Source organism: Tupaia chinensis, unplaced genomic scaffold (genome assembly GCF_000334495.1).
Source record: "Tupaia chinensis unplaced genomic scaffold, TupChi_1.0 Scaffold149501_1, whole genome shotgun sequence".
Classification (NCBI taxonomy): Eukaryota; Metazoa; Chordata; class Mammalia; order Scandentia; family Tupaiidae; genus Tupaia; species Tupaia belangeri.
In genome coordinates this window covers 2,053,850-2,077,485 of record NW_006209345.1, presented here as the reverse complement: position 1 = coordinate 2,077,485, position 23,636 = coordinate 2,053,850, and the positions used below count along the sequence as shown (strand labels likewise).

The 23,636-nt window shown below is 39.4% G+C and overlaps 1 protein-coding gene across 17 annotated transcripts in view; it reads left to right on the top strand.

Moving 5' to 3' along the window:
- The window catches only part of PPP6R3 (protein phosphatase 6 regulatory subunit 3), a 182,317-nt gene that overhangs the window by 59,293 nt on the left and 99,388 nt on the right, over window positions 1-23,636 (top strand). For 14 of the 17 annotated variants that reach the window (XM_014585299.2, XM_014585305.2, XM_014585303.2 and 11 more), the window contains exon 2: window positions 4,063-4,215. The gene's annotated coding sequence lies outside the window, so the exon portion shown is untranslated. Of the gene's footprint in view, window positions 1-4,062; window positions 4,216-12,725; window positions 12,863-16,550; window positions 16,710-23,636 lie in introns of those variants that run through there. The other 3 variants (XM_014585296.2, XM_014585295.2, XM_027769421.1) reach the window with 3 other exon arrangements.

Genomic DNA, 23,636 nt, shown 5'->3' with positions numbered 1-23,636 from the left:
TCTTCTCTTGCATCTCTGTTAGCTTTGGCACTATGAATAGTCTGAATTCTTTATCAGACATTTTCATAAGTTCCCTTGTACTGTCTGTGGATGATGAAAGATTTGTTCTTTTCCCTTGGGAGAGAGATATTTTCTTGGTTTCTCATATTTCTTGTGCCTCCGCGGTTGTTTCTGGTCATCTGCTGGATTATATGTTTCTTTCTAATTTCTTGTAGTTAATTCTGAGTGTTCACAGGTGTGCAGGAGGAGGTGATCCTCAATCTTTCTGCAGTTCCATTTTCCTGATGTTCACCAAGCAATCTGCACTTTTGACTTTGGAACTGGATTTTACAAAGGCCTCACAGTTTCTAGTAGCTGTGGGGTTTCAACTGAGAGTCCAGAGGTGTGTGGGAGGAGATGGCTGCTCTCTCTCTGCAGCTCCATACTTCACCCTGTTGCTCACCCTGCAGTCTCTCTTCTCTGAGTTTTAGACATTGGTGGTGTATTCACTTTTGGCTTATTGGTTGAAGAAGGTTTCTGTAACTGTAAGATCATATGCTTCCCTTTACTGTAACTGTAAGATCATATGCTTCTCTTTACTGTAAGGTACTTCTGTGAGTTTTTCTCCTTTAATGTGTTTTGCAACATGATATCCACAGAAAGAGATTTTGAGTTCAGATTTATAAAGAGAAATTGCTCTCTTTGGGCAGCAGACTCAGTAAGGGTTGAGGATTTCTATGACCCTTAAAGTATTCAGATCCTTGGTTACTGTGCACCTAGGCCTGCCTAGACGGTCAGTGTATGAAGGCTGAGTAGTAGAATGAGAAAATAAGGTTAAAAAAAGGAAAGGGAAAAGAAAGCAAAGGGGGGAGGAACAAGACAAAAACAAAAAAGGGGGCGAAAAAGCTTTTTTTTTTAAAAAAAAAGCAAGAATTGAAAATCACATGGAGTGTTGCACGTCATGTGAAAATGGCAGGGAACACCTCAGGTTTAAATGGCTTCTGAAATTAGTAAGATAAAGGGGAGGTCAGAGGTGAAAAGAAGTATTTTAAAAATTTTTTTAAAAAGGAAAAAATTCAGAGAGACAGAGAACAAAGGTTGCCATACCTGTCTGAGTTTTGAGGTTCGGAAGATGGGGTTTAGAGCAGAGATTCTTCTTGAATGGTCTGGTGTTGGTAAATTCTTCAAGATTTTTTTATCAGAATGTTTTTATCTTTTCTTCCCATATGAAGGACAATCTTGCTGGGTATAGTATTCTTGGTTGAAATTTTCATTTAACACTTTGAATATATTTTTGGTTGCCTCACCACATCTTTTTTTTTTTTTAAGAGAGATATCCGTGTGTGCCAGAGAGACAGATAGAAAGTGAAAAATCACCCTCCCAGGGGGATGGCCACTCCATAGTCCCTTTTTCTAATCCCCTAAGGATTTTGGGTACTCATGCACATGTGCCTGGCATGAGTTTTAAGCCACCAGGTTTGGGAATTAAACTGCTGTCAACTATGTGGGAGTCTAGCAATATAACCATTATGCCACCTGCTGGTCCCTACTTAGCATATCTTTAAGGTTCATTTGTGTTGTATAGCATATCATTTACTTTTCAAGGCTAAATAATACTCCATTTTATTTATTTGTCATTGTAACACTTGAGTTGCTTCCACATTTGGGTTATTGTGAATACTGCTGCTGTGGACATGGTGTACAGATTTCTCTTTGAAACCTTGCTTTCTGTTCTTTTGAGTGTAGACCCAGAAGTTGGATTCTTGAGTGTTCTGGTAATTCTATTTTTAGTCTTTTGAGAAACTAATACGCTGTTTTCCCCAGTGGTTGTACCATTTTACGTTCCACTAATGGTGTATAAAGATTCCAGTTCCTCCACATCCTTGCTGATTCATGTATTTTCTGGTATTGGTTTTTGTTTGTTTTTTAAGACTGAGTTTATCAGATTTTGTTCTTTTTTAAAAAAAAATTATTTATTATTTTTATTATTATTTAAATATGCTGTAAGGCATACATACTCACCAGAGAGTGCCAGAGGGAAAGCGAGAAAGCAAGTTGCCAGATCTAGGACTCTAAATGTGGTCAGCCTTGTGAGAGTTCAGTGCCTCAACTACCATGTCACCTGCTGGCCCCAGCTATGTCAGGTTCTTTTGGCTTGTTTTTGTTTTGAGAGATCTTTGCTATAGGGCATGTACACTCACTAGAGAGACAGAGACAGAAAGTCAGAGAGACAGAAAGCGAGAAATCATTCTCTGGGAGGGATGGCCACTTCACAGTCCCTTCTCCTCCTTTCTCCTCTCAAGATTTTCGGCATACATTGACATTCACCCAGTGTGAATGTCAAGCTGCTGGGTCCGGGACTCAAACTGCAGTCAACCATCTGAGAGTTCAGTGCCTTAAGCATTACACCATCCACTGGCCCCTGTGTCAGATTTTTAAAGACAGGGTCTAGCTGTGTCGGGATTTTCCTGCCTTAGCCTCAGTTTAGACTCAGCTAAGACTATCAGCTTGCACCACACTCTTGGTTCTTTTTTAGATAACACTTTGGTGGGGACTTCAAAATGTTCATGGAAAAAATAAGATTATAAAATACAAGTTTATTTTTGTATGAAATTTGTGAAATCCATTTGTATTTTTTTTTGAGAGAGAATTAAAAAAATTTTTTTTTAAGTTTTTATCATAGGGTATATACACTTGCCAGAGAGAGAGAGGGATGGAAGGGGAGCAATACCTCCCCAACGGGGATGGCCACACTGTAATCTCTTCTCCATTCTCTCAGGACTCGAGTCTGGGACTCTAACTATGGTCAGTCATGCAGAAATCCAGCAACTCAACTGTTGTTATGTCACCTGCTGGCCCCCATTCTCATATTTTAAAGTATGGTACCTTTGTAGTTGACCGTGTATGAGATAAGAATATCATTTATTATTATGATAATGATGATTATTTTAAAGATTTATTTATGAATGAATGAATGAATTGACCAGAGAGGGATAGAGTGAGAGCAAGAGAGAGAAAAAGTAAGAAAGCAAGCTACCCGTTCTGGGATTCAAACTGCGGTCAGCCGTGTGGGAGTCGAACACCCTTAACCACCATGCCACCTGCTGGCCCCATTATTATTATTATTATTATTTAAAGAAAGATTTTTGCTATAGGGTGTGTGCACTCACCAGAGACAGAAAGCGAGAAATCACCCCCTTCTGGGGATGGCTACACCGCAATCCCTTCTCCATTCTCCCCTTGGGATTTTGGGCATGCCCCGCACACATGCCCTGCCTTCGGGGTCTGGGATTTGAACCACAGTTGACTATGTGAGAGTCCAGTGATGTAACCATTATGCCACCTGCTGATTCTGAGATAGGAACATCATTGGTGGGGGCCAGCAGATGGTATAGCAGTTACGTCACTGCATTCCCACATGGCTGACTGTGGTTGGAGTCCTGGACCCGGGTGGCTCAAAATGGCCCATATACATGCATGCTTAATGTACGTGTCCTAAGGCAAAAACCTCTACCAAAAACAGAAAAGAGTATCATTGATGTTTTTTGAGGCCAGCCAGTGGAGTGGTGGTTAAGGCAGTTAGATCCCACATAGCATACTGAGCCGTCCAAGTCTTGGACCCCGAGGCTTAGAAAACAACCTGAGTGCATGTGCATGTGTGTCCAGAATCCCAAGAAAAGAATGTAGGAGAAGAGATTGAGGAGTGACCAGGTGTGACCATCCTCCCCCAACCCCAAACATGCGGTCTCACTTTTCCTGTCTCTATGGCTAGCACACACACCCTATAGAAAAAAAAAAAAGATTTTATAAGATAAAGATTTCATAACTTTTTTCTATATTCACTGATAGGGTTATTATGGCTTGTATTTCTGGGTTATTGCTTAGTGTAAGATAAAAGCTGAAGTAGAGGAATGATAGTACCTTTTTTCTGTAGTCACATAGAGAAAATTTTAATTAAGTAGAAATTTTTAATTCTCTGAGGTAAAATTCTGTGTAAATTAAGACCCCAAATCAGTTTCTTTTCATGACAGTTATCAGACCAAAAGAGAACATAATGTGATTATCTGATTTTTTTTTTAATAGGAGAGCTTCTAGTTCATATCCAGATATCACTTTATTCCTGCTAATCTGCAAATGCAGTGAATTGGAAGACAACTGTTGCCAAGATAACCTGTAATGGGCAAGGAGCCACAGAGAAGACGACATTTCTTTTGATTTTCAGTCTTGGTTTGAAAGGTAAGACCATGAAAATTATCAGGAGTTCTTTTAGTGACTTATACCAAAGAAAGTGGGGTTCTTTATAAGGCTCTGGATCCTAAGTGAACCAGGTTTGTATCCATTTCTGAACTAGGTACAGCACGGTTTTGCAGGACTATGATACTTTTAGGGACTTAATTGCAGCCACTGTAGTCTGCTTTGGTATATTTCATAGTCTGCAGAACTAAAGGGATTTCCAGTTACTGGGAAAGAATGAGCTGGGCTCTAAGGACCAGCCAAGCCTAGCAAGGTGAAGCAGTAGCATGCAGAGGAAGATTGCTAGCAAAGACTGTGACCTAGGTCACTTCTAAGTCTCCTGGGTATGTGTATGCATGCGTACATGTGTGATCTGTTTTGGTTTATCCCAGCCAAAGGACATTAGCTCCTGGCCAGCCACCTGTCTCTTTTTGAGTTTTAATTTGATGATAAGAGATTAACTTTTTGTATTTGACTTTTGGCTTACTTGGCACATAATAGGAAGTGGCACAGAAAGACCTTTTTGGGGACACACAAACACACTTAATCCAATTTCACTTGACCTACTATATCTCAAGGGAAGGATGGACATAAATAAACCATTTAGTCATCTAGCTTTCTTAACTGGTGCTAGCTTCAAGATGCGGCATTTTAGTCATTCTTTAATATTTCCTTTTCATCTTGATTATCAGTCAGTCATTTTACCAAGACCTATTGACTCTGCCCTGATGGTGATTCCTGTAGTCCTTTTTCTCTTTCTGTTTACACAAAGGCTTCATTATCTTAGGAGATACTATAGTATCTGTAAAGATCTCTGCTTCTAATTTCCAGGTGGATGTTTCCTAGGTATCTACAATACTGCTTTGCATATGCCAGTCTCCCATTTCCAGCCCCTCAAGAATGTTTCCTAGGTATTTATAATACTACCTTGCATATGCTGGTCTCCCACTTCCAGCCCCTCAGGAATGATCCTATTTAACCTTGGGAGTCTTCCCTTGTGCTTACACAATGACGCTCCAGCTTCTTGCCAGGTTCTTAGATAAATCTTCTGATTTTCCTGCTTTATCTCCTGACTGATCTCCTGCATGAATCCACTATGGAGAATTCCCTAAAAGAATTCATTTACTGGGGCCAGCACATGGCATAATGTTTACATCGGTGGGCTCCCACATGGCCAACTGCAGTTTGAGTGCCAGACCCAGCAACTTAAAACTTGCCAGGTGCATGTGCATGCATGCCCAAAATCCCAAGAGGAGAATGGAGAAATAGGGATTGTGGTGTGGCCATCTCCCCCCAACCCCTGTCCCGGGGGAGTGTGATTTCTTGCTTGCTTTCTTTCTGTCTCCCTTTGGGTATCTGGCGAGCGCATGCACCCTATCACAAAAATCTCTCTCAAAAAAACCCCCAACCAAACAAAAATTCATTTACTTCTTGGCTCCTTGTTTCATATGGTTTTATTCTTGTTACACGTATTTGATTTCATATCTTCTAGGGCTCAACGTTCTTCCTACCATTTTTGTCAAACCTTTTTTGATTTTTCCCAGTTCCTTTTGGTTACTCTTCTGTGAATTTTTATAGTACCTTTTTGAATTTTTTTTAGGATTTTTTTTAATACTTAAAGTAGATTTTAAGTATATTACTACTTTTCGCACACTAGTTTTGTTTGTTTGTTTGTTTGTTTGATAAGTTTTGCCATAGGGTGTTCTTTCTGTTTACACAACAGTGACAAGGTGCACTTGTCCAGTTGGGGGAGTGCAGAGACAGAGAGAGGGAAAGTGACAAATCACCCCCCAGGTATGGGTATGGCCATTCTCTTCTCAGGATTTTGGGCACACACGCACATGTGCCTAATGTGTTTTCCAAGCTGCCAGGTCTGGGAATTGAACTATGTAGTTTGCCATGTGGGATCCAACCACCTTAACCACTGTGTCACTGGCTGGCCCCACAATAGGTATTATTGTTTGGTGACAGGAACTAAAATTTCATTGACATTTCTCAGGGTAATATTTTTGAAAAGTTCTTTCTCCTTGTCTACCTCTTCTTTGTCCCCCCCCCCAAAAAATTATTTATTTAATTTTGTTTTTCATTATTATTTTTTTTAATTTGACCAGACATATACATACATACACAGAGAGAGAAAGACAGAGAGAGAGTGAGAAAGTGAGAAAGTAAGCCAACAGACCCAGAACTTGAACCATGGTCGATCATGTGGGAGTCTTAACCGCCACGCCACCTGCCGGCCCCACTTTTCTTTGTTTTATTTCTCTTTTCTGACAGAGGTTCTTGGCTGTGGCAGCTTAAAGAATGTTCCTTACCTTTAGCTATTCCTCCTTTTTCTTCTTTTGGTAATCTCTGCTTGTCAGCTTGCTATTCCACACTGGAGTGGGTAAACTGTTCAGATGTTTTTCAGAAGTCTCCAGGAGTCTTAAAAACAATGCTAGAGAGTTAAGAAGGATACCTAGACCAGCAGGTGGCATGGTGGTTAAGGTTCTGGACTCCCACATGGCTGACCACAGTTCAAGTCCTGGACCTGGTGACTTGCTTTCTTAATTTCTCTCTCTTTCTCTGTCTCTTTCTAGTTAAATTAAAATAAATGAATGAATAAAATAAATAAATAATTTTTTAAAAAGAGAGAGAAGGATACCTAGAGAGGAACAGCACTGTATGTATAGGATACTTTAGGTCAAGGATCAGCAAGCTAACTTTTATTGCAAGAAACCAAATAGTAACTGTTACAGATTTTGTTGTCCAAGTGACAAAAAAAGAGGATATCAATAAGGTATTTATTTATATAACGAGAGAGAACAAATGAAATTCACTATTGACAATACTGGTTTTGTAACATGATGGGTTAAAAAAATCTCCCCAAGTATCCTCTGTTTAGAAAGAATAGCCATAAGTTTTAAACTCTTTATATTTTTACAAATTTTGTGTATTTTTAACCTAATTTTACTATGATCGGTTGTAGCATCGCATAGGAGGTTCTACTTTTTTTAAAGAATTATTTTATTTAACTTTGGGCCAGCAAGTGGTGTGGTGGTTAAGGTGCTGGAATTCCCACATGGCCGACCACAGTTCCAGTCCCGGACCTGACGGCTTCTCTCTATCTCTCTTTCTCTGTCTTTCTCTGGCAAAACTCTGGCAAAACTCATGTGAAAATAATAATAAATAAAGTTAAATAAATTTAAAAAAAGAAATGCTTTAAAGAAAAAAAGAATTATTTTATTTAACTTTATTCATTTTTTTCATATTAATTTGACCAGAGAGGGACAGAGCGAGAGCAAGAGAGAGCGAGAGAGAGAGAGAGAGAAAATGAGAAAGCAGGCCGCCAGTTCCGGGACTCGTACTGTGGTCAGCCATATGGAAATCCATTACCCTTAACCTGCCACATTACCTGCCGGCCCAGCAGGTTCTACTTTTTGAAAATATTCTGCCTGTAGTTGTTTCATGAAGACTATTCATACAAGCTAAAAAGTCAAACAGTACCACAAAGTTTATAACAATAAAAGCATCTGTTCCATTTTTCTCATTCTTGAATTACTCACTTAGGACTGCTGCCTTCATCTCTTAACGATTTTCTCTTATTTACTCCCACATTTCTGAATAAATGCTTTTATACCGGTGTTTTTAATCTATTGGACTTCTTACTATGAAAAGGAGGTTTTAGTTTTAAAAGTTCTCCTCCTCCATTTTCCACCATTTAAGTACAATCTTTGAATAAACTCAATATTTTTAAAAAGAATGATTTATTTAATTCCAATTGTTGTTATTATTTTTTAATATGACCAGAGAGAGAAAGGGAAAGTAAGAAAGCAAGCTACCAGGTCTAGGACTTGAACCAGGATTGGCAATGTGGGAGTCTAGTGTCTTAACCACCATGCCACCTATCAACCCAATAAACTCAGTATTAAAAGTATGTGTATTTTATTCAGTTATTTTCTAAACCTTTGACTTAGTTGCAAAATTCTCTTTGGTGTGGTCATATACATCCAGCAATCTGTCAGTTCTTTCTCCTTGGACTTAACCTTCCCAGTAACTTCTGCCTTTCGCCTTATCCTGGACTTGTTGCTTTGGACCTTCCCTGTAGTTACTGGTCCTTCCTCTTACGTTTCTTTTTAAGTTTTTGCTATAGAGCACAAGTGCTCACCAGAGAGAGAGAGAGAGAGAGAGAGAGAGAGAGAGAGAGAAAGCAAGAAATCACCTCCTTAGGAGGCTGGCCATGCTGCAGTCCCTTCTCCATTCTCCTCCTGAGATTTTGGGCACACGTGCTCACGCAAACCTGGTGTGATTTTTCTTTTTTTAAAGAATTATTTTATTTAACTTTATTTTATTATTTTATTTTTAATTCTGACCAGAGAGAAAGAAAGGAGGAAAGTGAGAAAGCAAGCCACCAGCTCCGAGACTTGAACTGTAGTCCAGACATTTGGGAGTCCAGCACTCTTGAACACCATGCCACCTGCTGGCCCATCTGGTGTGGGTTTTTTTTATTTGGGGAGGTTTTTGCTATAGGGCACGTGCGCTCCCCAGAAAGAGAGAGAGAGACAAAGAGACAGAAAGAGAAATCACGCCCTGGGGAGATGGCCATGCCACAATCCGTTCTCCTCCATTCTCCTCTTGGGATCTTGGACACGCACACACAAGCACCCGGTGTGAGTTTAAGCCACCGGGTCTGGGACTCAAACCGCAGTCGACTACATGGGAGTCCAGCGACATAGCCTTTACGCTATCTGCTAGTCCCCATTTGGTGTAATTTTTAAGTCTCCATGTCTAGGACTCAGACTGTGAAGTTGGCTGTGTAAGATAAGATGCACATAGCCTCCATGTCACCTCCTGGGCCCCACCTCCACCTTCTTCTAGGTCTTTGCTTCTCATTTTCTTGAGTCCCTGGCTTCATGTATTATGGCCATGTTTAGGGAAAGCATATACATATTCCTTTTTTTTTGGAGAGGTTTTTGCTGTAGGGCACATGCGCTCGCCAGAAAGAGAGACAGAAAGCGAAAAATCACCCCGCAGGGGGGATAGCCACACCGCCATCCATTCTCCTCTTGGGATCTTAGGCACACACGCACACCCTCCTGGCGTGAGTTTAGGCTACCAGGTCTGACACTCCTGGTGTGAGTTTAGGCCACCAGGTCTGGGACTCGAACCATGGTCGACTACTTGGGAGTCCAAATGACATGGCCATTACACCATCTGTTGGTCCCCAGCACTAGAATGGATTTATTATTCTTGTACTAAAATAATACTACAATTATACTGTTTTACAATTTATTTAAATCTCAGAAGTTCATTCTATGATATGATAGTTCTCTTAGATTTTAATTGAATAATGATTTTAATACCTACAAGTAGTCAACTGAAACTTGTATTCGTTGCATTCTAAACTCTATGTGAATGTGGTATGGAGAAAGTTTATTTTCCTAGTAGCCAAATATATCCAACAAGAAAAAAATTAAAACTTACAAAAAAATAGCAAGTATTGGGACCAGCAGTTGGCATAATGGCTATGTCGCTGGACTCCCATGTAGTTGACTACGGTTCAAGAACCGGACCCAGTGGCTTAAACTCACGCCGGGCACATGTGCATTCATGCCCAAGATCCCGAGAGGAGAAAGGAGGAGAAGGGATTGCAGCGTGGCCATCCCCCCTGGGGGGTGATTTCTCTCTTTCTGTCTCTGTCTCTCTCTGTCTTTCTGGTGAGCACACGCACCCTATAGCAAAATACCTCTCCAAAAAAAAAAAAAGAAATATCAACTATAATGACAAAGATGTATCATTTGTCCCCCTTAAGACTGGCAATTTTTAAACCAAAGTATTTAATGCAGACAAGAGTACAGTAGAATGGCCACTCTTAAATGTTGCTGATGCTTTTTATTTTTGCGTTATTTTTTCTTCTTAATTTGCTATAGGGAACGTGTCCTCACCAGAGAAAGAGAGCAAGAGGGAGAGATAGGGGAAGTAAGAAAGCACCCTCCAAGGGGCATGGCCATGCTTATAGTCCTCTCTCCATTCTCCTCTCAGGATTCTGGGCATGTACAGATGTACCCAATGTGGGTTTTTTTGTTTTGTTTTTAAGAATTATTTTGTTTATATTTATATAGAGAGGAAAAGAGAGTGAAAAAGCAAACCGCCAGATCTGGTACTCAAATCACAGTTGGCCATGTGGGAGTTCCGCACCCTTAACTATCACACTGCCTGCTGGCCCCTATTTTTATTTATTTTTTTATTTACTTATTTATTTATTTTTATTTGTTATTATTACTTTCTTAATTTGTTGCAGGGCATGTGTGCTCGCTAGAAAGAGAGAGAGAGAAAAAGAAAGCAGGCTGCCAGGCTCAGGACTCCAACCACCATCGGCCATTTGGGAGTCCAGTGCCTTAATCACCATACCACCTGCTGTCCCCACCCAGAATGTATTCTAAGACTCTGGGTCCAGTACTTGAACCACACAATTGGCTGTGGGATCCACCCCCCTTCACCACCACCCTATGGGCTACCCATTGCTGATGTTTTTCAGACGTAGTTTAATACCTATTACACACTTCCATTGTTACACACTTCAGAACCAATAATTTTTGGGAATTTATTCTAAACATAACACCAGAGATGTGTATACAAATGAACATTATTATGTTTGCATTATTTACAAAAGTAAAACATGGGACAACAGGAGAACAGGTAAGTTTTATGATGAAATATTAAGCGGCTCTTGTTAAAAACTGTGTTTCAGGGGACCTACAGGTGGTATGGTAGTTAGGGCACTAGACTCCCACATATTCGACTGTGGTCGAGTCCCAGACCTGGCAGTTTTCTCACTTTCCCTGTCTCTCTCTCTCTGGTCAAATTAAAATAATAATAATAATAATAAAATTAAATAATTCTTTAAAAATTATGTTTTGAAAATTGTGTGTAAATATTTACGTGTAAATTAGACTATAATGCATTTGTTAAAATATTGACCATATTATCTTTCAGTGATGGAATCATTGGTGCTCTGCTCATAGATTATGCTTTTATGTATAGTTTCAAATATTTTACAAAGAGCATGTATTATTTTATGATAAGAAAGATCTAATCATTTAAGTAGCCAATTTTCATTCCCTCATATTAAACCATTATATACCTTACACAAAAACTCAAAGCATATTTAAATACTTTTTATCGCTGTAATCCTAGGATGGTTAGTAGACTTGTTCAGATTTTGAAGGTTTGGAACACAATACATAGTACAAAGATGTAACTCAGTTCAGTGAACAGGAATAAAGTAAGGGCATGAACAAATAATAAGTCCATCACCTACTTTGTGTCCATCTCATCGTTCACAGAAGTATAAAGATAATTGGTAAGTAAACCTATTAGTTTTCAATGAAGACATTTTCATTGCTTCAGTGTTCTCAAGAAGAACTGGAGGAGGAGGTGGCAGGCTTATAATTTTGGCAGACCTTTCCTTTTCCACAGGCAGTGCTGCTTTTTGAGCTTTTATAGGCCAGATTTCTTGTTTCATTAGTACTTCTTTTTGTGACGCTGGGCTAGGGCTGGTAGTGTTCCTTGTTACTGTTATTTCACTAGTTGCTCAGCAGCTTCCTATACTGGTCTTATAGAGACATGTGGTGTAATTGGAAGAGCACACACTGTAGAGCTAGTCAGGCCTGAATTTGAGTCACCATTTTGGCTAGCATATTTATAAGCTCTGATCTTTGCTAGGCTATCTGACCTCTCAGAATCTTAGTTTTTCCAACTGCAAAATGAGAAAAAAAAAATCTTAAAGAATGTGAAGTATCTAAACAATTCTAATAGCAGGAAACCCAGTATCTGGCTATATGATAGTTACTTAAAAATTGGTTGTGTTCATGTTTCCACCTTTAATAGAAAGTTGCAATATTGAGACAGCTAATGTTATTGTTGAGTAGCTGTAAGAGTAAGAATTATTTTCCATAAAGAGCTATAAGAGCATAAGGACTATTCACCACTCATACTCTACAATAAACTTTTATTTATTTTATTATTATTATTATTATTATTAGTTTTAGTTTTAGTTTTTGCTAAAGGGTGTGTGCACTCAACAGAAAGAGAGTGAGAATCTGAGAAAGCACTTCCCCAGAGACAGTGAGAAACTGAAAAATCACTTCTCCAGGGAGCATAGCTATATCGCAGTCTCTTCTCCACTCTTAGGATTTGGATCATGCATGTACACATGCCCAGCATGATTTTCAAGCTGCCAGGTATGGGATTCAAACTGCACAGTTGGCTATTTGGCTTCCAGCCATCTTAACCTCCATGCCATCTGCTGGTCTAAACTTTTCAATTTTGAGCAGTCTCGGCAGTTCATGAATGTATGTATCTTGCACATTTCATTTTTACACAAGAAAATTCTTTGTGAGGGTTAGGGGTTTATTATTGCTACTTTGGAGAGTGTTGAGATAGCCATGAATACTTACAATTATGTATAAGATCAAAGTTTGCTAGACAAGAAGATTGAAGATGAAGATAAAGCATAAAGTGGACAGTATGAAGAAAATCAAAGTCAAATCTGTAAATTGTTATGAACCCTTCAAAGTGGACTTTCCAGCTGAAGCATAAAAGATTCTCCAAATCTCTGAAACCAGGATGACAGGAGTCTACAAATGAGCCAAATATCAGGAAGTGACAGGTAACTGGAGAATAAGAGGAAACATGGGGTGGCAGGTAGTGTGGTGGCAGGAGATTCCCACATGGCTGATTACTATTCGAGTCCCGGACCTGGCAGTTTGCTTTTCTCCTATTCCCTTTCTCCCTCTCTGGTCAAATTAAACAATAACAACAAATAGAATAATTAAATAAATAATGATTTTTTTTTAAGAAAAGGGAAGAAACATGTTTATTGATTAGTGTGTCTATTATTTACAACACAAAAAAAGTTTCTGAGTTCTCAAAGTTTCTCAAAGTTCAAGGAGTTAGGGTGGTCATGAGCAAATAAGGAATGGTATAAAAACTGCTCTACTAGAAAGGGAATTCTATACAACCATGGAGTAGAGGAAGACATGGCAAAAATCCAATTCATCAAAGTTGTCACTTAGAAAATTCAAGTTATATGAAGTTTATGAATCATCCTAGGATGTATAGAATTCCCTTTCTTCATACTGTCTTACCTGGCTCACACACATAGGCAAACTCTGATCCAGCTGTGGTTTTCCTGCCTGTGTTCCTTTGATCTTTAACAAGGCTCTCGGCAAAAACCTAATGATCTTTTTTTTTTTTAAAGAAAAAAATTATTTATTTAATTAATAAATAATAACTCTCATTTCTTGCCTTTTCTCCTTCCCAACTCATCAGTCTCACTTAACAAACAAACAAACTTGAGACCAGTAGATGGCATAGTGGTTGTATTGCTTGACTCCCACTTAGTCAACCATGGTTGAAGTCCTTTACCCGGCAGCTTGAGGCTCATGCTGGGTGTGTGTGTGTGTGTGTGTGTGTGCATGCCCCAAATCCTAAAGGGAGAATAAAGAAAAAGAGATTGCAGTATGACTGTCCCCCCCGGGGTTGTTTTTTTGCTTCATTTCTCTCTCTCCAGTGAATGCATGAACCCTATAGCAAAAATCTCTCTCAAAAAACAACAACCCTCCCCCCCCAAAAAAAGTGTTCTTAGTATTAAAAAAAAAATAACTTATGCTTTACATATACTTTGAAGTTTTTCACATTTTAGAAAATAGGCACAGCGTTTCATATACTGTCAAGTTATCGTAACGAGAATTTGTAGAAGAACTCATACTGGACTTGCTTTAATTTGAGCTAGCTGACAAAAATTAGGTTGGATTTTTCTTGTGTGGTGGTTGACTTTTTAAATATTAGAGTGAAGTGGATGATAAGATTACACCTCTTGATTTGGTCATAGAATCTTAGCGTTATATTTAGAGTTGGTCCAGGGTTAGACATTTACTTTCTGAGAATTGTGTTTTCTGGGTAGCTCAGAACTCCAAAGGCAAGCTATGAGTTTATATTATTTGATACCAAAGTACAGTGCAGGAATGAAAAAAAAGTGAAAACTAGATTTTTGAGAAGGTAGAATTATGTTTGACATTGGAGGTAAAATGGGAATTTAATGTGAAATCTGTTAGGGGATACCTTGGTTTTCAAAGTAGAGGCTATTGAAGGGCCTTGCTATCTTCTCTGGATTGGTCACTTGTTAGAATCATTCCTTCCTTGGGCTGGCAGGTGGTATGGTGGTTAAAGGCGCTGAATTACCACATGGCTGACCAAGGTTCAAGTCCCAGACCTGGTGGCTGTTTCCTCGCTTTCCCTTTCTCTCCCTCTGTCTCTTTCTAGTCAAATTAAAAACTAATAATAAGTGAAATTAAAACATAATTAAAAAAAGAATTTCTTCCTAATCTATCTCTCACTTAAAAAAATATATATCCCTTAAATATTTATTGCCAGAGAAAGAGAATACAGCCCCCTAGTGGGGGATATGTCACAATCTTCTTTTCTCCATTTCTTTATCTGTCAGGATTTGGAGTGTGCACACCTGTGGGCCCAGTCTTTGAAGCTGCTGGGGCTGGGATTTGAACTGCAACTGGCCATGTGGTCTGGCTCCACATGCACAGCACTTAACTGGATACTACCAGACTGGTCTTCATATTGTTCAAGGTTACATATTTAGATCTGTTCTTGCTGCTCGTCCACCTAGCCCCTGATGAGTGCAGTGTTAATTAGCATGGTGAATAGTACTCTGTATTACCCTCTCCTGTTCCTCACCATAGCTGCTCCCTTCTTGGCCCACCTTTCAATCCCATTCAGATACTTGGCCATACTCAGAATGGGTCTGTCCTTTTACCCTCTTCACTTTTGTAGAGGTGTATATCCTCTGTTGAGAGTGTACTTTATACAAGTTCATTGTCATCTCCTCTGTGTTGCTTCCTCTATACTTCTGTTCAGATTTTTTCCTATGTATCATTAAAATATTTTGCTTAATCTCTAGATAGGTATTTTAATACACATTTCTTTTCATTATAACTTATTGATTCTTGGGACCAGCTGATGGTGTGATGGTTATGTCACTGGACTCCCACATAGTCCACCATGGTTCAAGTCCTGGACCTGGCGGTTTAAAACTCAAGCCAGGTGTGTGCATGTCTGCCCAAAATCTCAAGAGGAGAAAGAATTGTGGCATGGCCATCCCCTTTAGGGGATGATTTCTTACTTTTCGTCTCTGTTCCTATCTCTCTCTCCGACAAGAGCATACGCCCTATAGCAAAAATCTCTCTCCCAGAAAAAAAAACAAAAAACAACAAAAAAAAAACCTTACCGATTCTTTGCTCCTGCAGCAAGCCTGTGTTGTGCTACACTTTCATGTACACCCCTTTGAAATCTGACCTCTTGTTGCTAGCTGATTCTGCTACTTCCCCAAAGGCTCTTTCTTCTCATCATTAGCGCCTTCTCTGTGTCATGAGTTTCCTGAAGCTACTGTATCTGCCTGCTTTCAGGCAGGTGTCTCCTGACCTGGAATACTTTTTCTTTTCTGTCAGCTATGAAATCCTTCCCATCCTTTGAGACCTAGCACAAGTTTAATGTATAATGAAATCTTTTCTGGCCAGGCTCTCGTCTGTGGACCAGGCTCAGGGTTTATGCTTTCCTTTCTCTGTATTTTCTCTGGTCTCCACCTCACTGTGTTTGTCAAAGCAGTAGGAACCACTTCTCTTATTACGCCTGTGTTCCTCAGTACAGTGCACATTAATGCTTAGAAAGTACTTGTGGATTAATATGGTGCATACTAAGTGGACTTGATTCCTTTATTAACTATTATCACCAAAAGCTGAAATTTCAAAGAAGTTACCAATTAAAACTGAGAAAAATTCAGTAATACCTGGGTGGTAGAAAGCTATTGCTTTTGATAATTTGTTTGGAAGAAGTAGTTGTAGAGCAAATACAATGAAACTGGCTCTAAGTTTGTATTGGCCTTCTCTAAAGAAATCTATGATCTCTGTTAGGCACTCCAAGAATTGTTTTATTGTACTTAGTCCAGGGGTGCCGGGATCGAGGGCGCAGCTGCCTCTATGAAATTGATGCCTTAACTGAGAATGGAGAAGCAACTACTAAGTGAACTCTCTAGCTATTTTATCGTATTTATCCTTAGGACTTTGTGAAAATTGGTTTCAAGGGCCAACCGTTTTTTTTTACTTTTTTGTATTCCTTGTTTCTGCTAGTGCTATGAAAATTATAGTTTCCTTAGGGCTTTGCTCTCAGGTGAGCAGAGTATATCATTAACTTAAAACGTGGAGAGGTAACCTTCCATCAGAGTGATTGTATGTTCTTCTATTTATAGATATTTTCCTTCTTGTCCCCTTTTTAATGGCATACAGCTGTCAGCATGCTGGTGAACAACCACCAAACCCTTCTTGAACATAGCAGTTCTCCATTTGGATCTGGTCAGACACTGCCTAGCTAAGTTTCCCCACATATGTGAACCAAGCCTAAGGAGAAGTCCGGAGACTGTAAGTGTCTGGACGTCTAAACCCTGCGTGAGTAGATGAACCAGTAAGAACAGCCTTACAGCAGCTTAATTTGCTTTTAGTATGTCCCGTTCCCAACATGCTTGTTTGGTGTAATTGTGTTTGTTGCTCGAGGAATAAGCAAGATTTTTTGTTGTCTTGGGAGGCCATGTGGGCTTAGTTTTCTCCAGGATGAGTGAGGATTTTAGGGTCCCCCCCATATTAATGAATTAATTAGTTATCATCATTTTTCAACATCTCTTAAGTGACCTAGGCTTTTTTCTTCCTTGTAAAATATTTTTCATTTGGCTTTTAAAATGAAATAAACTTCCAGAGATATGAACCTATTCTCAAATTTTGCTAACTATATCTAAATCAATAATAATTCTCTTGTGCCCCTCCTGATTTGAGATCTAGCTTTTTCCATTATTTCAAGAATTTAAAAACTTCTTTGTTGCTACAATTATTCCTAGATATTTTTCAGAGAGATTTCTCAATTATTCCTAGATATTAAATGATAAAAATTAATTCCAGTTTTCTTGCAATCTACTTTTTATGAGTTGAAGAATGTCTGCCTGAGTGGTTGTATTTTTAAGAATATATATGATTTCTGGGGCCAGTAGGTGGAGTGGTGGTTAAGGGTGCTGGACTCCCACATAGTCGACCATGGTTCGAATCCCAGACTTGGCTGCTTGTTCTCTCACTTTTTCTTTCTCTCTCTCTCACTCAGTCCCTCTCTGGTCAAAATAATTAAGAAAGAAAGAAAGAAAGAAAAGTTTAATAAAATAATTCTTTAGAATTATATGTATATGATTTCTACTGCATGTTTGTATTTAAAGAAAAGAAAAATAGTCCATAATTTTTCTTACCACCCACACAGGCCCTTATATAAAAGAGGTGTCTTTTTTTTTTTTTAAGAATTACTTATTTTATTTTATTTTTTATTATTTTAACTTGCTATAGGGCATGTGTGCTCACCAGAGAGAGACAGACAGACAGACAGACAGATGGACAGAGACAGACATGGGGGCGGGGTGGGGTGAGAAAGCAAGCTATCAGGTCTGAAACTTGAACTGTGGTCAGCATTTGGGAGTCTAGCACCTTAACCACTGTGCTACATTCTGGCTCCCTAAAAGAGGTTCTTAATGATTGACTTAGACTGTGGAAAATGGGAGTGGGGAGCTATTTTAGTACCAGGAGAGAGACTTAGAGTCATAATTGTAGTAATCATATCATTGTAGCTGCTCTTCCCAATACAGCAGCCACCTGTGACCCTTGAACACTTGAAATATGGCCAGTCCAAATTGAGATGTGCTATCAATATAAAGTACTCACTACATTTTTGTTTTTAAAAGAGTGTTTTTTTTTTTTTTTTTTGCTGTAGGGCATGTATGCTCTCTGGAGAGAGAGAGATGGACAAAAAGTAGGAAATCACCTCCCAGTGGGGGTTTCCACGCTACAATCCTTTCTCCATTATCCTCCTTGGATTGTGGGTATGCATGCACACATGCCCAGGGTGAGTTTTTAAGCCACTGGGTCCAGACTTGAACAGCAATCAACTATGTGGGAGTCCAGCAGTGTAATCATTATGCCATCGACTAGTCCCACTCACTGGATTGTGAAGACTTAATACCAAAAGAAATAGTGATGTTTGGGTATATTAGGTTAAATAAAACATAATTAAATTTAGTTTCACCAGTTTGTTTTCACTTAACTTTTTTATAATGGAGCTACTAGAAAATTTAAACTTACATGCGCATATATGTTCATGTGGTATTTCTGTTAGATCTGACTTAGATGATAGGTGGAACTAAGCATAATTCTAATGGTTCTAATAGTGGCAAGAGAAGGGGCCACTAGCAGAGTGCTGAAAGACTCAGTGTATATAGGAACTTGAATTTGGACAGTGTGTGTTCACATGCCTTTGTATGAGGTAATGTAAAGTTCACATTTCAAATATTTCCCCGTTTTTTTGGGGGGGGGAGAGGTTTTTGTTATAGGGTGCGTGCGCTCACCAGAAAGACAGAGATAGAAAGAGAAATCACCCCCCCAGGGGGATGGCCATACCAAAATCCCTTCTCCTCCATTCTCCTCTCGGGATCTTAGGCATGCATGCACATGCGCCCGGCGTGAGTTTTAAGCCACCGGGTCTGGGACGTGAACCGCGATCGACTACATGGGAATCCAGCAACATAGCCATTATGCTAACTGCTAGTCGCATCAAATATTTCCTTCATAGCATGTCTTAAAAAATAGTATTGTGGGGCCAGCAGATGGCATGGTGGCTAAGGGTCTAGACTCCCACATGGCCAACTCTGGTTCAAGTCCCAGAACCAGCGGCTTGAAAATCACACTGGGCACTTGTATGGGGTTGCCCAAAGTCCCTAGAGGAGAATGGAGGGAAAGGGATTACAAGATGGCTGTCCTCCTTGGGGGCTGATTTCTCACTTTCTCTCTGTCTCTGTCTCTCTCCAGCGAGCATATACACTCTATGGCAAAAACCTTACCCAAAAAATTAAAAAATAGTATTGGTCATTAGGTAGCATGGCGTTTAAGGCACTGGATTCCATGTGTCCAACTCTGCTGTTCAAGTGCCAGACCCAGCAGCTTGAAAATCATACTGGGCACATGTGCGTGCATGCCGCAAATTCTGAAGAGACTGGAAAAGAAAGAGTTGTGATGTGGCCATCTTCTAGGGGGGTGTCTTCTCACTTTCCCTTTCTCTTAGTCTCTGTCTCCCTCTAGCTAGTGCATGTACCCTATGTGAAAAACTACAAAACAAAAGTAGTATTAAAGTTTATAGCACATTTTTAAAAAGAATTATTTAATTTTCCCTAGGGCACATGTACTCACCAGAGAGGCAGAAAGAGGGAAAGTGACGAAGCAAGCCACCAGGCCCTAGTCGGCCATGTAGGAGTCAAGTGCCCCAACCACCATACCACCTGCTGGTCCTAGTGTATGTTGTCCTAAAGTCTTTCCCATGTCTTATCTTGGAGTAAGCTTTTCCTGTTTTTGTTCTATTTGATGGTACTTAAATAAGTTTAGGTAATGGCAACTGTGTAAACTAGAAATAAATCTTTTGCATGCTTATTAAAAATCTGGCATGTGATAATCAAATACCTCGTATTTGAAATCTTCAAAATTCCATTGGGGCCAGTTATGAAATGGTGTAGACAGAGTTAGCTTCATGGGTATATGACCTCTGTAGTCTCACAGGGACTTGCTCTCAGAAACACGTGCTTTAATGCTCTACTGTTAGTTACTCTCTTGAAATTAATTCATCATCTTCTAATTTCATTCTTTCTTTTTTTTAAAAAAAATCTCTGAACATTTTGCCCTATACCTAGCCAATCCTGGATACAGTTATTGCACAGTTGGTACTGTGTGAGTGGGGTTTTGCAGGGTATAGTTTGTCTTATCTCCTTGGATAGAAAGCTATATTTATACACATACTGAATTGATAGGAATACGGTAATTTGAATTTTAAATTTATTAAATTTTTTTGTCCATCTCACAGTTTACTGTTCATTTATGGGTAAAACCACCAGCAGTTTATCTCATTAGGTTTCTTTTCTCTTTTTTTTTTTTTTGGTATAGGGTGCGTGTGCTCGCCAGAAAGACAGCGAGAGACAGCTCGCCAGAAAGACAGAGAGAGACAGAGAGATAGAAAGCAAGAAATCACCCCCCCTCCCCCCATGGGGGATGGCCATGCTGCAATCCCTTCTCCTCCATTCTCCTCTCAGGATCTTGGGCATGCACTCACACGCTCCCGGCGTGAGTTTAAGCCACCAGGCCCAGGACTTGAACCATGGTCGACTATATGGGAGTTCAGCAACATAGCCGTTACGTTAACTGCTGGTCCTTTATTAGGTTTCCAATAGTTCCTTTTTAAAAAAAAAAAAAAAAAAAAAAAAATTACCAAAGAGACAAAGGGAAGGAGAAGGAGAAAACAACCGCATTTGGCTTGTTTTGCAAGTTGTTAGGACCAGGGTTCAAACCAAAGTCATCTGTGTGAGATTGAGCTCCCTGGATGACTAGGCTGTGAGATTGGCCCAATAGTTCATCTTTGAGCATGATTATGGTGTTTTTTTCTGGGCGTTTATTGGAGTGTAATATAGAATGTTATGTTCTGCCTCTGTTGTGTTGAAAGAAAACTCACTAATATCAGCATATCCAGAGGGAGTTTCTGAAATAAGTAACAGTCACAAATTTACACTAGTATGCATTTCCTCTGTTTTCATATAATGATTTTGAATATACTTATTGCATTTTTGTTTTGTTTTGTAGAGGTTTTTGCTGTAGGGCGCACGCACTCACCAGAAAGACAGAGAGAGACAGAGAGATAGAAAGCGCGAGAAATCACCCCCCAGGGAGGGTGGCCACACCACAATCCCTTGTCCTCCATTCTCCTCTTGGGATCTTGGGCAAGCACGCACATGTGCCCAGCGTGAGTTTAAGCCATCGGGTCTGGGACTCGAACTTCAGTCAGCTACATAGGAGTCCAGTGACATAGCCATTACACCAACTGCTTGTCCCCATTTTTTTGAAATTTTGAAAGTTGTTTATTAACTGTCAAGAACTATGGATTATGAGCAAAATTTATTGAAATGTGAAGTAAATGTTATTGGGAAAAGTATAAAAATAAATAAATTATTAAAAAATTGGCTTTTTATAGGCACTGCTAGAGGAATGAACATTCTACTATTAGGTTAGCCAATAATGGAGTTAGCCTTGGTATTTAGATTTGTTTAGATGCTCGATATTAGGCCATCAGGAAAGTCATGATGCATTTTTCTGTTTTTCCATGCAAAAATGCATTCCTACTTCCCTGACATCCCAGTAATTATGAAAAGGTTTTTGGGGGCCGGGACCAGCAGATGGCATAGTCGTTATATCACTGGATTCCCACACGACTGACCGTGGTTGGAGTCCCAGACTCATTGGCTTAAAACTTATGCTGGATGCATATGTGTGTGTGCCCAAAATTCCGAGAGAAGACTGGAGTAGAAGGGATTGTGAACTTTGCGATTTTTGCCTGTCTTTCTGGTGAGTGCATATGACCTATAGCAAGAACTTTCTTTTATTAAAAACAAAAAGGTTTTTGGGGAAATGTTCATTTGATGAAAGCAATTCCGCATTTGGATCCTTGTTGAATATACTGACATTCTGTTAGCAATGCCTTGGCAAATTCTATGGAAAGACTGATGGTTTTGTCATATACCTCCTGCAAATGATTTTACTGTGTCACTGTCCCAGTTTTCTTGTCAGAGCTAGGTCAGCACCTTTTCACCCAGAGACAGTGTCTCTGCTGGACTGCTTTGACATGAAGGCACCATGTTTCAGGTTTCACTCCAGGGAAGGTTTTGTATCATGAAAGTATTTCAATAATTTCAGATGGTTTAAAACAGTAGCTCTGAGATGAATAAATTACTAAATGGATCCTTTGACTTTATTTTGTGTGTTTAAGATGGCAGTTTTTGCTTGTGTTAAGTTACAGGGAAGACAGAATAGCAGAGGTCATCTTTGTGGCATCAAGTAGTGGATGACTTTAGCCCTTTTGGAATAAACTATGGAAAACTGATCCAACCTATAAAACAACTGTAGGATTTTTTTTGTTTTTTTTTGAGAGGTTTTTGCTTTAGGGCGCGTCCACTTGCTAGACAGAGACAGAAAGCGAGAAATCACCCCCGAGAGGGGATGGCCATGCCGCAATCCCTTCTCCATTCTCCTCTCGGGATTTTGGGCATGCATGCACACGCACCCAGCGTGAGTTTAAGCCACGGGGTCCAGGTACTCGAACCGCAGTCGACTACGTGGGAGTCTAGCGACATAACCATTACGCTAACTGCTGGTGCCATCAACTGTAGGATTTTTAAGAAAGGTAGAGGGTAGTTTGGCTTTATTGTACTGTCTACTCTTTCTGTAAGAAATTTGATTCCCTCTTTTCTTATATCCTGTTTTAAAGTATGGTGTAGGGTCATATGCTTTTAAAGTATATTTATGTTTACTGAAAATGAGTTGTTGAAATTTTGACTCTTCATTTTTTCTGAGTATTCTAGTCCTTTTTAAAAAGACTTCATTCAACTTCAGGGTTGGCAGTTGAATTTTGTTAACTATTTTCTCATACCTAACTTTTTTCTACTTCAAAGGGCACAAATACATCAGTGCCATTTGTTTCCAGTAACATTACTATTTGTCTTAAATATAAACATATGTTTGTTTAAGAAGTCTATTGTGGTTCTATAATACTGAATTTATGGTATATCCAATAGAAGTAAAATTCTCTGTGCAAATATGTGTTTTAAAATGTTCCAATTTGAAAAATTATTTTAACTTGTTTGAACTTGGAATAGTGGAAATCAGTAGGGATTAGTTATTTTATAACAGTTGCTAAATAATTCCTTTTCTTATATTAAATTTTATGTTTATAGTATCTCATGTTTACAATAAGTAAATTATGGGCCAGCAGATGGTGTGGAGGTTAAGATAGCTGGATCCCACGTGTTTGACTTTACGATTTGAGTCCCAGACCCAGCAGGTTGAAAATTACGGGCACATGGGCATTCCCAAAATCCCAAGAGGAGAGTGGTGGAGAAGGGATTGTGGCATGGCCATCCCCTCAGCAGGTGATTTCTCATGGGCCCTTTGTTCTCCCTCTCTGTCTCTGTTTGGCAAGCACACAAACCCTATAGCAGAAACTTTCAAAAAAAAAAAAAATTAGTAAAGCACAAAGTTATGGGCTGGGAAATTAGAGGATCTGGGCCACATGGTGGTTTACACTGCTAGGATCACAAAGGGCCAGGTGGAAGGTGGCTTTTTCTCACAGCTAGGGCAGGTACACAAATTAGCAGGCAGTTTTCTTCCATGTAATTATTTGGGGACTAAGGCACCATCCATTTTTCTGTTCTGCCATACCTTAAGGCCTTTATGGTTGTCAGCATTCAACCAGATGTAGGG